The following is a 16,555-nucleotide window of genomic DNA, read 5'->3' on the forward strand; positions in this document are numbered from 1 at the left end:
CCTTTTGACCCTTATTCTTTTTAAAGAAAGTCTGCGGGCAAAGCGAGGCAAGCGTTTCTCATTACATTTTCGCCCTATTATATGAACACACTATGACTACACAAACACAACACTCGTTTTTTAAATTCGACGCGTTATAACGCGTTATAACGGTTGAGCACATTTTTGCGGTTATCTCTCGTTACGCGTATTTACACAACACGCGCGACTGAGACTGAGACTGAGTACTGCCGCGCACTGATATTATCGCATGTGCCTGGCTGTGTGCGTGTGAATAGTACAGTCGCCTTATTCCCCGATACGTACATACATACTTAGATACATGCATGCTACAAATATCGCGTAATAATAAAAACAAATGCGCATCTTTATAAACGAATATTCTGTAACCGAATAAAAAATTATTTTCATATTGATTAAAATTAATTCGATACATAAAAACATTATTTATTAATATTTTACGACATGTCATTTTAATCACAATAATGTAATTAATGCATTTAAATTATTTTCGGATATATAAAATGCGAAATACAGACATTTGATTTTCTATAGTAACATGACATATATATACAGGGTGTCCGGCGTCAACCGCATCACCGGTCATGTGCAGGTAGAGCAGGTGAAACCGAGAAGAAAAGTCCTGTACCAATTTTTTATATAATACTTAATAAAAGAGTTATTATTGAGTAAAGTCTGGCCAATCAGCGCCAATCTTTAGCCGGGCGCATGTCGGTGAACCGCGCGCTTGATAGTGTACGCCGCTGCACACTTCACAGCGCGCGGCTCACTGACGTGCGCCCGGCTAAAGGTCGGCGCTGATTGGCCAGACTTTACTCAATAATAACTCTTTTATTAAGTGTTATAGAAAAAAAAGGTAAAGGACTTTTCTTCTCGATTTCATCTGCTCTACCTGCACACGACCGGTGATGCGATTGACGCCGGACACCCTGTATATATATATATAAATTTTATAATAATTTATATATATTAATCTAACGTGAAAGATTGTAGATAAAGGGAGCCTCACAAGCGAGACTTCGGAACTCTTCGATATTTGTCGTCTGGCTTGCTCCTTCATTCTTTCTCGCTATTGCTTTTGTCGACTCTTCAGCATCGCGCGGGGATCTTTCCTTATATAAACAACTTATAAAATAAAAACTGAAATTTTCATATTGTATTTTATGAGTATAAAAATAATTATAATGGATTAATGAGATTCTTGCGATTAAAATAACACCAAATATGACATAAATCGGATAATTTTAAATGAAATAAGTAATCATAATTTTAATAACATAATTGATTAAAAATAATCCGATTTATGTCATGTTTCGTGTCATTTTAATCGCAAGAATCTCATTAATCCATTATAATTATTTTTATACAGATGAAATGGAAAATACAAGTTTCACTTTTTATTTAGAAGATGTTTATATTTTGTAGATAAGGAAAGATCCCCGACGCTGAAGAGTCAACAAAAGCGAGAGCGAGAAAGAATGAAGGAGTAAGTGAGATGACAAACATGAAAGAGTTCCGAAGCCTCGCTCGCGTGACTCCTTTTATCTGTAATCTTTCACATATATATGTCATTTTACTATAGAAAATAAAACTTTTGTATTTCGCATTTTATATATCTAAAAATAATTGTAATGGATTAATTACATTTTTGCGATTAAAATGACACCAAATACGATATAAATCCGATTATTTTAAATGAAATAAGTAATCATAATTTTAATAACATAATTGATTAAAAATTATTCGATTTATGTCATGTTTAGTATTATTTTAATCGCAAGAATCTCATTAATCTATTAAAATTATTTTGATATCGATAAAATACGAAAAACAGAAATTTTACGAACGATATGTAACCCGAGATATTATAGATAAAGAGAGCCTCGCGAACGAGACTTTGGAACTGTTTGATGTTTGTCATCTCGCTTGCTCCTCGTTCTTTATTGTATTCTTTCATCCCCATTATTATATTCTTTTATTTCTTCGACTTTTATTCTTTCTATATTCTCGTCTTCCTACATAATAATACATTAATTTATTCGTCTTTATTTTATACAACATAAATGAGATATTGTGTATGTCATAAATAGAAAAAGTATTTAATTATGTGCATTTTTGTATGTACATGTGTTGTATTTAACTATAATTAAATAGAAAAAGAAAATAACTTGTGTATCTCATTTATAATGTATCAAATAAACATAAATAAATAAATTTATTTATTTTCATGTAGGGACACGAGAATAGAAAGAATAAAAATTAAGCAAATAAAAGAATATAATAATGGCAATAAAAGAATACAATATACAATAATGAACGAGCAGAAAGAAAGAAAAAGAGAGAGAGAGAGAGAGAGAGAGAGAGAGAGAGAGAGGCGCGAGTGAACGCGTAAGTGAATATGCGAGGAGCATGAAGCTAAGCGATACGTAGTACATGGCGAGCGAGCGATTAGAAAAAGACAGAGCGTATGATCGAGAGAAAAAAGATACTGCAATAATGTTAGTGCGTACATATATATTACTCTCACACGCATGAAAGAGACAAAGGTAGTACGATTATGTCTGTCCTTGTCATGTAAGATTGCAGCTCCGTCTATCGCGACATCACGCAACTAATCTACTGCTCTGTTTTACTCTTGAGTCTCTATCTCGCACACACACATATACACGAAAGTGTAGCATCGTAAAATCTTTTTTATAAAGCTTCTAAATTCACTTCTCTAAGTTCACTTATACTCTTTGATGAAATGCCGAGTGCGGAGTTCACTGATTAGGCACGTACAGATTACAAATTTGTTATATTAAGTAAATGTTGACGGCAGAAGCCGATAACAAAACTGTAATTTTCACATTTTTTTCAACTTTTCATATGAAATGTTAAACTCCGCACTCCGTTATTATGTGTACCTTAATTGTGGAAAAGGATTTGTTGATATCTATAATCAACAAAAAGATTTTGCAATCCTACTAATATTCGCATTCTGTCGGTAATCCGGCATCCTCTTAATGCTCGGAATATTTAATGCGTATCTTTTTTGTTATTCTTCTTTTAATCTGTAACAATAAAATATTCTCATTTCTTCTTAAGTTTATAATAGAAAATGACACATTTTTTTTTTGTTTTTTGCAATTGGATAATCAGTGAATTTATTAAGGGCTGACATATGTATATTTGTATTCTCACACTCAGTTCTCTTGATTTTCCCATTTCAAACAAGTTTCTGGATGCCATTAAAACTAAGAAATTTTCTCACTCTTCTAATAAAGAGTGTGAACGATATACCGTTTATAGTAAAGAATACGAATTGTTGCAATTTTTGTACTCTTAGCATGTTCCAAGTACTCATATAGTATCAAGTATTGCAATTTTGTTTATGTTCGGGAATTCCTAGAGCTAAATCCAAAGTCACGTGCACATAATTGTGAGCAAAGCTCGGAAAGCTCGAAAAGTGAATATTCGTTGCACGATAGATGAAAGCACGAAAGTTCCTCCAACTAAAAGTTTTTAATTTTCTTCGCAAGAAATACTAATAAATTTTTTAGATCGCAATTATTGATTTACGCAAATTAATATAGAGAGTGTAGTGTATAGTATCGAAAAACGTCGCACATATTTGTTATGTCAATTTTTAATAATGTCTAATATTTTAATCAGTGATTCTAAGACCAAGACTCTGAGAAAGTTTTAACGATTTTTAGATAATACAACTTTTGTATTATAAAAGTTTACTTATAAAAGTAAATTTATAAAAAATAATTTATACTAAATAAAATTAAATAAAAAATATCTTATACTAGATAGAAAAATAAAAGAATTAAAACATAAATAAAAAATAATTTATACTAAATAACTTATAAAAAATAAAGAGATCGATCGTGGAGAAAAGTAAGATATTCACAAACATATCGTACAATTCTATTCTATAAAATATGAATTGTACGATTAACGAGAATCATTTGCGCAAAGATAATTGTATGTCGAGAAGACGAAAATTGGTGTCGAGTCGTTAATAACCAACTCAAGTCGATGAAATTCCGATGATGTCCTCATTACGAGATTCGATCGTACGACACAGTTCTTTTGCTCTCTAAGACAGCGCATAGTATGGCCGTTTAAATTGAAATGTCTGTTTAAAGTTGTCGATTGATTAGATTAAATCGAACATTATTTTTCGAAACATGTTTCGATTCGATGAAATCATAAAAATTATACGTATCTCGGACGAGAGAAATAAGGGGTGCGCATCCCGATTTCGGAAACATTAGTCTAGTGATTTTTGGAAAATGAACGTTTTCTCGCTCGGAAAAATGCGCTTCTTATCTGCAAACGAACGCGATAAAGAGCAACGGCGACGATGACGGTGTCGACATCCCATTTCTACGTCACAATGATGTAGAATACACGTCGAAATCTGCCAGTATCCCACCTGCATCGATCCCACGATCCATTTTCCAAAGTATTTCGAACGCTTATCGATATCCGCGAAAAAGAATGCTCGCTATTAAATTTTATCGCTTCTCCCATTTAATTTTAGGCGACCTAATATGACACGCATAGAGGATTCAACAGCTGATGCGATCATTTTTAATCCGTGTTACGTCCAGAAAAATTTGAAATTCAGCACCTTCTCTTAAAATTTCAACAGAGCCAGCCAATTACGATAATGTTTCCTTCCTCGTATGAAAAATTATGATATTTTTACAGTTTTTAATCTTTATATTATTTTTATATTTTATATTATATATTTTCTTATATTATAAAAAGATAAATAAAATATAGCTAAATAAGCCTTTTCCTTGCTTAAAAATATTGTAAAGTTGCTGATTCGAAAATAAAATACTTATATAGACTAATATTTAATATTCTCACATAAAATAAATTAGAGAGCTATATAAATTAAAGATAAATAAGATGAAATAAATATCGCGTTACTTTGCTGATAAAGTTTAAATTAAAAAGAGTTTTACTCAACTTAAGAGAATGTGCTTAAATACATAACATGATATTCCTGCAATCCTCCGTCATATGGAGCGCTTTCGGGACAAACGTTTTCAGCTTAGCAAACTGTCAGCAGTATTGTAAATTACTTGTAAAATACTATCGGAATGACGTTGTCGAGGCAATGCCGTTTAAACGATATTGCAGCATTCTGAAGCACGTTGGAATGGTCATCGTATCGATTAGATCGGAGAGTGGACCGGTTAATTTACACAAGTTGGACTTGTTCGCGCTATTGGACGCTGTCGAGCTCTGAATGTGAACGGTCGCTGTAATAGCGCGGCTCTACGATCCTTAGCAAACGAACATTATAGCATAAATCGGACGTAATATCGAGCCAATTGAATGCCCGCCTTCGAAAGTGTAGATATCCGGAGCGAGATGCATCGATCTATGTATAATGCACCTATTATCAAAAGTTTAACAAGACCGTTTGTGATCCCCCACGCTTTAAAACTTTGCGTTCGTATTATATAATCGGAGTAGAGTTCTCGATTGCAAATGATTATAAAATGCTCTCCAGTGCATTATATAAACGCGTGAATTTATAGAGGAAATTTTTCTCGACGAGACGGTGGCATTAGAATGCCACCTGAATAGCTTTTAATTGGCGCTATTGAGAAACGCCACGAATCCCAAAAGTCTCCTTCATCCTCTGTAATTTCTTCGTCTTTTTATTCCACGGGCGACGATCAATCCTCTCGCGGATCTGTGGAAAATCTTTGCTTACGAGAAGAATCCGTCTTAGATTGCAGGCATTATTTCCACTCGTTATTGCTCTAACGCGAGATTCGTTGCGAATAAATTGAAATCTCTTCTTTTTTTTTTTTCATTCTTTTGACGTATGCGTTTCAATTTAATTTGCTTTGACAATCTTTTCAGCATTAAAGAGGATGCAAAATGAATCTAAATCTTTGATCTTTTTAATACAATTTTTTGTCAATGATTTCAATTATTATAACTCTAATTATGTACGTGTATAAACAATTTTGCCTAAGTTTGTGCTTACTAACGTGATTTTATATCGAAGAATCTCTTGATCTTCAAGTCGGCAACGTGATGTCTATTGATTTTTGAATATATTATACAATACGTTAAATTTTTGTTAACTTTTTCATGAATTTATACAAAGCTAAAATCAATTGTCGAGCATTTAGAAAAGAAAATAATCTTTTGTTTAAGAATACAGGAACGCAATGTTTGATCGTGAACGACTTTCAATCCTGCGCGTCATTAAGTCTTTGTTCAATTATCCGCGACCGATCGATTCGCAATAGAGAGAATTGCTAAAATAATTTATCATCACCTCGCTTATTCTCACCAAGAGTGGAAGAGGTTTAAATGCTTTCCGTTGTGCCGATGCAATTCGGTTGGTTCGATTTGATGCAACTTTTTAGCCTCTTCTACGATGACTAACGATATACTCCTATTATCTCACTATTTGCCTCCATTCTCGTTCCATCCTCTCTTCTTCTTATAACCTTGTTGAATAATAAAAATTAAGACCCTTCGATTTTATTCTATCGCACATTTACCTTCCGCGCGCAAGTTTTGCCGGAAATTTAATCCTTGCTTGAGATAGATATAGCTCGATTAAAATAAGATGTTACTTTGGTTTATAGTTATATACAGGATGATTCTAAATAAATGCAAAGAATTTTAGGAGATGATTCTTTGTTGAAAATTAAAGGAGGTCTTTCATAAAATATATAATCCTATATCTCCCTGAAGAGTTATACTCCTCCAAAGGAAGAGGTGAAAATAAGGTTTTTATTTTTTTTTTCTTAAATTTTGGACAAGTTAAAAAGATGAAATTTAATCTAACTTTTTTTATTCTAAAATTTAACTTCTCGTAACTCGAAACCTATGCCACTTAGCATCGTGCTGTGCAAGATAATGTATTTTATTTCGTTTTTTTTTTTTTTTTTTGAGAATTTGATTTTACGAAAAAAAAAGAAATAAAAATATTTCTAAAGGAATCAAGCTTTCTAAAGCATATTTTTAGATGATCACATTACGGCCCGTTAAAAAGTTCTAAAAAAATTGAATAGATATAACTAGTTTCATCCCCTTATAACGATATGAGAGAATTAAAAATATATTAATAAGTATGCTTTTTACTAGTGGAAAATGTCCACCAAATTTCATCTTTTTTCTGTCCAAAATTTGAGGAAAAAAATAAAAACCTAATTTTCACTTCCTCCTTTGGAGGAGTGTCACTCCTTAGGGAAGGATATAGGAGTATATGTTATTTGTATGAAAGACCCCTCTTAATTTTCGACAAAGGATCATCTCCCGAAATTTTTCGCATTTTTTAAGAATCACTTTGTATAAAAGTGTGCACGATAATTCTGAAATTTATTTTGTAGTATATACTGTACTGGACAAATTTTTTTTCGATCAGATTCGGGAACGCGTGAAGATATCTTGGTCGTGAAATACTCGTCACATGTAAAAAGACGTAAGAATACACAGCATTCCACGTTTACTTACACTCCACATCCCAGTTTCCTCGCGTCGTGCTTTCAATAGCTGTCCCCTTCAACGTGTCGCGAGAGTGGAATTTACGAAATCGTTTGCCGGAAAGTTTCCTCTTATCCAGAGCTTTACTTTTCGTATCTTTTGCATTTCTCTCCCTTCCCGCTTTTCTTTCTTTTCCCCCCCGAGGATTCATTTAAATAATGCGCTACCAGAATCCGCATTTGCATGCCCGCGCGCCGCTTTGTATGACGAAAATCCACGATTTCTCGTATACATACGCACTTAAATTCGATTGCTTCCTCGAACATCTTTCTGCATGTACTGCTTGAATAAGAATCTTACAATGTCGATGTAAAAAGGCGATACATTTCTGATGGAATTAGTTTCTTCTGAAGATAGTGCAACTTTGATTGCATCGTGTTGCGATAATCTCACATAGTTACAAAATGTCGAGAGATATACGCAGTCGTAGCAGATGACCCATTTCCAATTTGCCCCAATTGCTAATCGGCCGTAAAATTTAGCAGAAAATAAATTACACGTTCATGTTTATGGTTGCGCGATTATTTAAGATCGTTTAAAATTTCGCGATTATCGTTTATACAAATTCATTAGCGGCATTTGAAACATCGTAATAATTTAAGGATGTTTTGGCTGTATATTAGTAGGAAAAAAATGTCAAAATTTAAGATATATTTCTTTATATTGAAAAATCAAGTAAATAAATCCGGATTATAAAAAGAATTAAAGTATCACAAAATAATATGGTTTTTGACATCTTCGTAAAAGAAAATAATTATAATTAATATTTTTCCTAATTTATGACAAAAACTTTTTTTGATTGTGAATACCAAAATCAACTGCAAGGAAGAAAAACTAGTAATTTGCAGAAAAATAAGAGATGATATTTTTCTAGAATTTTTAAACGAGTAAGCGGATCTAAATTAAATTTTGCACAAATATATTTATTAGAGTTTTCTTCATATATATAAAAATTTTTATTTCGTTGACAATGTTTTTTCCTTGTCAATTTTGTCAATAAGTGCTACAAAAATGAGATTTGCCGCAAAAATCAATACTAACTTTAAGCTTAAATAATTTTTAAATGTGTTGATCTTTTTCACAGACTCAGAAGAAATAATAAAACAGTCTACGAAATTTTCACGCTTTTGTCAATGTTTTGACATATGACGCGTACATCTTTAATGTTACTCTGAATAGAGATAGTCGAGCATTTAGCCCTAATTTTTCTCACATTTATTATGTTTCTTCTGTCTTGATACCCGTTAATATGCACGATTCTATTTATTAGCTTCGATATACGTGTCGTATCTTATTGAAAGAGAATTTTTACAGTCATTTTTACATAGAAAAATCTTCACAGTCTTAACGTATAAGTAAAATAGAAGGATATTTATTTTTTCTCGTAAAAAAATAAAAAATTATAAAATATCAATAAATATTTTTTCTCCGTAGGAGTAAATTGTTTATCTTTAAACAATCATCGTGAGATGACAAACTGCTATAGATTTTAATGAATTTGTATCGATAAAAACAAAAGAAGAGCAATAATATATCCGATAGTTATATCTAAGTGACCTCCACATACGGCTGTAATAAGAGCTGGTGGAGCAACCAGTAACAGTTTCTGACAATTCTAATAGGGGCCGTCGACGGACTAATAATAGTAAAGATCAATACGCGCCCTGGTAGTAGCACAACTACGTCTCTTCTCTCGTCTTTCCCCTCGCTCCAGTCGATTGGCATAAGCTCGTCGTCGGAGCTTTTCGTAGCGAAGAAACCTTTGCGAAACCAATAAGAGCAACAGACATTTATATGTTGGGTACATATCAAGTTTACGGGAGAAGCATCCTAGTATGCAAAGGTTATGCTGCTTGTAAAATATTGAATATATGTATATAATCCGAGTATCTTGCCTTCTTTCGTCGAAAAAGAATTTTTTTTTCCAACTTTGGAAGATATATTTAAAGTAAAAAATATACACATACACACACGGAGAAGGTAACTATCTTTTCTGAATGAAGAGATACTCTCGTATCAAATTTTACATCCGCGTGTCAAATCTAGGATGTTTACAAAAATTTGGTAAAACAATTCTCTGAAAATTCCCTGATTTTTCAGGTATTTTTGTTCAAAATTACAGATAAAGAGAATATTTTAAAGAATTTTTGATGCGATCTCCTAAAATAAGTCTTTTTATTGCACGCGTTTCCTAATGCTTTTCATTCATATAGAGAGAGAATACAAAGCCACTTAAATTTCAAGTTCTAGATTTACAGATGTATTGAAGAAAACTGAATAGCTTTCGCTAAGATAAAAATTTTTAACCTAATAGCATTTTTTTAATAACATTCTTATTTTTTATCATTAAAAATTACAATAAAGAATATGAACTGCATATTCAATATTCTGTTAAAACGTTCAATACATAAACGAAGATAGATATATATTTACAATATATTTTAAACACATAATTCGTAATTTGATTATTGGTGGATTGCCTATTGCTTACAGTAGAATTGCAAGAGTAAAATTATCAAAGAAGGAAAACAATATAAAAAAAAAAAAAAAAAAAAAAAAAAAAAAAAAAAAAAAAAAAAAATCTACGTGTCTCAATAAAATTCCAAGAGAATACCCTAATTTTTCCAAGTAGAAAAAAAATTCCCTGAGAATTCCAGCTTTTCTATATCTTTCCAAAAAGTAGACACTCTGCGCAAATCTTAAAATTGTTTTACAAAGGCATTTCGATGTTTAAATTTAATAAAAATTTATCAAGAAGAAACATTTTTTATAATCATCACTCATTTAATTATTTATTACGTTCTTCTAATACAATATCATTTAACGACATATAAAAAGTTTGTCAAAATTAGTTGTATGTAAAATCTTTTAGGATCAGTCCTATTTGTACTTACACGTTACATAATGCACGATACCGGATATGAAACGCCTTGTAATAAGATTTATAAAATGCGTTATATAAATCAGCAATAAAAACTGTGCTAGCAATGACAGTAAGTAATTATACGGTATACGGTACGATGATCGTCAGTCTCAATGAAAAGAGACTCGCTGGGCTGACGATTTGCATTCGACTCTGTCGCCTCGACTCGCAAAATTGCGAAGCCTTTTTTTACACAAGGATAAAAAATCGCGCCGTCATTAAGCGTTCTGCTTATGTCCTCGGCATCTTTCGCGTCGTCGACTTTGTTTTCTATATACATACACGTCTCGCTATCTTCTCTCGCAATTACATTAAATGCTTCGTCGATGAAAATGCGACGACTTGAAATTTTTCCGCGCCACGTTAACAGCGACGTCATTTACTCTGGCTTATTCTACTATCGATTACAATGAAAGCGTGTCGCGGTGTCATTTTCACGCTGCGAGCTTTAACAGTCCTTGAGAAATCTTAAATTTTAGCTTTTTCCAATGTAAGAATCAGGTTTCGCGAGTGAAATCGTCCAACGATGCACGATCGACTTGGTAGAAATATTTCACGAGTATTTCGAATTCTTCCGCATCACGTTTGAAATAAGCGAACTTTTTAATTAATAGCTATTTTACAAACCGATTTTTAATTGAAATTTTTATTCTGCACGAATGGTGAACTATCGATGGAAACTGGTTTAATATCGTGCAAATGCGCGATTGTAATCCAACAGATTTGTTCGTATTGCGTGAATCCGGATAACACCGGATGATAAATTTTATTATCGTCGACCGCGCACACACGTTAGCGGTATGTTTTCGGATTACTTTCGTCCCGTTTTGTTCGATTTTCAATTACGCTTGAATCGACACCGACGCAATCATGCTAAATTCGCAGCCGTGTAATTTTATGTAAGTTACACGTGACGCGGAGTGTTAATTGAAACTGCGGGTATATCTTCGCGAAAAGCATAACGCGATTGCTCTGTTAATATTCATAGATACAATTTTGTGCGCGGATAAAAGAAAATTGGATCGAGGAGACATTATTACTATATAATTATAAATATGCATGCAAGAATTTTATAATAAAAATGGCCATGAACTATCGATCGCACGATAACGCGATTGTCTGTATCAAAATAATGGGACAAATGAGGAAATGGAGAAATCCATTCTCGATGGAAAATGTAAAGAGAGGCATGTATTTCTAGCTAGAAAGCACGAAGCAAAAGCATATTCTATTATAAAGTATTGTATTTGTATTGTATCGTAAAGCGTTTACTCTTCGACGATCTCTTTAAATTGTCTCAACATTTCCACGAGTAAGGTTTAGTTCCTTTCTCCGTGTAAATAATTCAATTGAAAAATAATTTCGTATTTCATAGATGTGATAGACAATCATGGAATATTAAAATGATTATTCGAACATCCGTTCATTGTTTTTACATCTAGTATTCGTAAATTTAATTATCTGCTCCTTGCTTCGCTCGAAAATTTATGCTAATTGAGGGATGACTTGTTCCGCAATGGTCAGCAATTTCAGAGATTTTTTTTGATGTTTGCCGCATTATTCACATCGGTGAATTCATTTACTTTGGAAACTGCAAGTAGAGTTAATAGGAGGAATTACGCTTCGCGTATTTCAACTTTGATAGCGTTCATTTTTATATAATAATCGAGTTACGATCTGTTAGACATGCAAAATTTAAAGCGAAAGCAAAGGTATAATAAATTTTTTTATTTAAAAAAAAAGAGATGAATTTAATACTCTCTGTTAAACGTTTAAAAGCAACTGTATATTTTTTAAGGATCTATGTATTATACGTCGAAATATTGACAAAAGCATGAAAATTTCGTAGACTGCTCTATTATTTCTTCTCTGAATATCTCTGTGCAAAACCTGAGCACAAGTCTCTTAACGGTTTGAAAATTATTTAAGTTTAAAGTTACTATTGACTCTTACCATATATGGAATATCGCGTATTGTAGCAATATTATTGACAAATTTGACACGGAAAAAATATTGCCAACGAAATAAAAATTTTCACATATATCAAGAAAACTCTAATAAATATTTGTGCAAAACTTAATTTCGATCCACTTACTCGTTTAAAAATTATTTACTAAAAATTGTAGAAAATAATTATCTGTCTCTTTCTCTCTTTCTGCAATTTACTCGTTTTTTTTTTTGTTTCTCGCGGTTGATTTCAGGGGATATTCGTGATCAACAGTTTTTGTTATAAATTAGGAAAAATATTAATTACAACTATTTTCTTTTACGAAGACGTCAAAAACCATATTATTTTATGATACTTTAATTCTTTTTATAATCCGGATTTATTTATTTGATTTTTTTAAACGGTATAAACGTAAAAAAATATATTCTTTTTTAATTTTGATAGTTTTTTTGCTACTACTTTGTTACCAAATCATCCTTAAACTATTATTTCTCCTTTGTTTATTTCTTTCGTTTTATTTTATTGAATTTTAATCCAAAAGAAGAAATCAATTTTTTCCTATGGAAGGAGAAAAGGGACGAAACGGGCAGACGTATTTACGCGAGGGAAAAGAACGTTTGAAAAGAGGAAAGAAAAGCCGTGTGTGCGACGGCGAGCAGAATTGAAAATTCGACAGCGAATGACGCAAGTGGGTTTTTCGTTGCAGTCAGCCGCGTAAGATGCATGGATGTTCCGGGCCGGAAATTCCAGCATCCCCCGGTGACAGGATGACTGAGCTTTAATAAGAAATGCCCTCCCGAGTGCATGAATTCTCACCAGGTCTTTTTCCATTCTGTTCTCGTTGCGTCAGTTTGGGTTAATGTCGCGTTGCATGTATTTCGAGAGATGACATTCGCAGGCGGACACGGCAAGCCTCTGTTTCGTTGTTAATTCGTTCTTTGTCACGAGCGGATATAAAGTACGTTCCAGTTTTGAAAGCTTGATCAACGAATTGGATAACAATTTTTTTTCCCCAGTAAGCGTTATATTGTCAACCTTTAATCTTCTCCTATCATCTGTACGAAAAAAATACACATTCCGCGATGAACGCGACGAGGAAAAAAACCGATATAAAAAATACAGTTGTGCGAATAAAAAGATATTAATATAATGGAGTACTAGCTATTGTTTTCGCATGCATTGTGAGAAAATCATAACATTCTACCATTATGACATATTTTACAATTATCAAGAGAAGCAAGCTGGAGAATAAAATATCTCGGCATATCCCTCGCTATTAAATACAGCAATTTGACCTGGATTGTCTGTGACAGATCGATTGATTGTGTTGACAGATGATCCCTCTTTACATGACTTCTTACTTAAGCAAGATGATGCGACGTAATTTGATCGAGCATCGTACTCGAGTATTTGTACGTGTCGTATTAGCTTCTAATGTCAACCTGATGAATCGAGTTGAAGTTAAGTTCATAATCGTTTCGCGAATTGTGCCAGTAATATTGCTAGCTTGTCAAGATTTCTCGAGTTACATATGTGAAAGCGCGAGATCAAAATCTTAAATAATTTAATCATAAAATGCATACGAAACACGATATTTTACAATATCATTTCAATGATATAGATTTCTTACACGAATATATGAATTTAAAATTAGTTTAAAGCTCTGTTGTATTAAATTATTCTAGCGATTTCCCCTGAGGTTACTCATACAGGATGCCTACAATACTCTCGGGCCACTCAGTTTTTACTAGCTGCCAATCGACCCTTTGAATCATCTAGTGCGTTCCTGCCTGTTACCTATTATACTCTCAATTTTCCGGTAGTCACTAAAGCGTGAAATCCTTTCAGCTGTTTGCATACCTTTCACCGATACATATATCCATGTACGAATTGTCCGCATTCCTAGTGGCTATCTTTCACATCGCATATGATGCTAGAAACCGTGAAAATGTGCAAGATTGAACATTTTATGAGCAATTTCTGCCACTTTCTTTTCTATTATAATTAACATTTGTAATTTTTGTATCATTAACAATAAATTAATAAATACAATAATAAAGTATAGTAAAATTATATGTATTAAGGGGACGTGATGGAAAAAATAATAAAAAATTACAGAATTATTCCTCATATATAAATATGGATCTCAAATTTTAATGATATTAGATATTTCTAACTCTCGTATACATCAGCTTTGAGATGAAACTGTGATCGATTTTATCCGTCGCTTTCATTAAATAGATTGGAACGGGTGGATCGAGTTTCGTCCAGGTCGTCGCTGTCCTAATGAGGCATACGCTTCTCTCTAAGACGAGAGGATAACTCTTTCCCCTGTGCTGTCTCTCTCTCTCTCTCTCTCTCTCTCTCTCTCTCTCTCTCTCTCTCTCTCTCTCTTGCTCCCTCTAAGGCAGAGAGACACTTCAAATTTCTACTTGGATCCTCAATGATGCAGAGATTCTGGCATCGTCCAAATTTATAGGATGAATTACAAGGGTCGAAAATCTTGCACTTTATCCTGTACTTTCTTCCTCTAATCCGTTTTTGTACATTTGTACAAATAAAGATTTATTTTAATTCGTATAAGTAAATGTTCATTTTAATATTACGTGTTTTATTACAAATCTTTTTATATTTACAAAGCTCTTGTTCATTGCAATGCACGATTAAAATTGATGATAATGAAATTTAAACTAACGTCTGGTTGGCTTATCTCGATAAGCTTCACTTAATATAAGATTTTCACTCTGTATATACCATATGATGTAAAAATAAAATGTAAAAATTGGAGACCAAAAGGATTAAATAAACAGCATAGCCGCTAGGTAGGATTAATAAAAGCAAAAGTGTGTTACGTCATGGGGAAGGAGAAGAGTGCGCGCACGTGGCTAGCAACCCCGTCTCACTCGTAGCGGCGGGATAAATTGTCGCGTGTTGTTGGAAAATCACGGAAGTCGACGGTTGGGGAACAGGCGCCGAGACGTCTCGACGCCGTTTCACTGGCGTCGTCTTCTCCAGACTCCAGCTCTCTTCCTCCCCCCCGCCACCCTCCACTCTTTGTACGTGTGTGTATTCCCTCATATTTCTCTATTGATCCTCTTCTTTCATCGCCTGACCGATCTACCTCCTTCGGCCATTATCGTCTCTTCCGTAATTATGTTACAAAAATAAAAGTATAAGGACGACAATACGAGCCCATCAAACTTGATGTTCAAACTAATATTGTGCTTCTTTTCATTCGAATACATATTAATCTTCAGAAGATTAATAATTCGACTATGAAGATTAATGAAGAGTTCAATAATAAATAAGACAATTAAGATGACAATTTCATAAAATCTTACGAATAAAGATTCTATCATTTTTTTATACAATTATAAGAGTCCACTTTCCCAGTGTATAAAGCTACCATAACGCAGAGTTTATTTTAAATATTGTCAAATTTTTTAATGCTTAGATAATGGAAGCGAAAAATGTTATTTTCTTCCGGTAGTTTGACGTACGTGACGTATGAATATGGCATAAGATTAAAATACTTTCATCGCCGGCGACACATCAAGGATGACATGGTCCCACGGGAAACGTATATCATTTTTACGTACGCAAAGTTAGGAAAAGAAAATGGTTAGGTTAAGAAAATATATACGGAGAAAAAAAGTTGTTACGCGCATTTTTCGTAACCGCGATCTTTGATAATTTCGACGGAAACAATAACTGAAACTTGTTTCGAGATTTGAAATATGTGAATATTTATAAGAATATAAATCGCAGAAGCAATACAAACATACTTTATCTCCCGCTTGCAATTGTATTACCGATAAATCATAGAAAAGGTGTATTAAATAAACGTTTTAATGATAAAGTACTACCTAAAAAATTCAATTAAAAAGGAAATGTATAATTCATGTCAGAATAGCAAAGGTTTATAAATGATAATTAAGACGACAACTTCGTGAAACTTTATGAACAAAGGTTCTGTCATTTTCTATTCGATATAAAAGATTTTAATTAGAAACTTTAACTCTACATTGATTGAAATGAAACAAAAAGTTTTATTACTTTGTAAAGTTCTCGAGATAGATATCTATGACTTTTTGTAAAATATTGTACGTTCAAGAAAATAGGAAAAACTACACATTCACGAA

General features: G+C 32.9%; 1 protein-coding gene across 3 annotated transcripts in view; it reads left to right on the plus strand.

The window, feature by feature from the left end:
• The window catches only part of Cpx (synaptic transmission protein complexin), a 144,932-nt gene that overhangs the window by 22,758 nt on the left and 105,619 nt on the right, over nucleotides 1–16,555 (plus strand). The window lies entirely within an intron of this gene.

Source organism: Polyergus mexicanus, unplaced genomic scaffold (assembly GCF_030449975.1).
Source record: "Polyergus mexicanus isolate NDT 795.1 unplaced genomic scaffold, iyPolMexi1.0 SCAF_27, whole genome shotgun sequence".
NCBI lineage: Eukaryota > Metazoa > Arthropoda > Insecta > Hymenoptera > Formicidae > Polyergus > Polyergus mexicanus.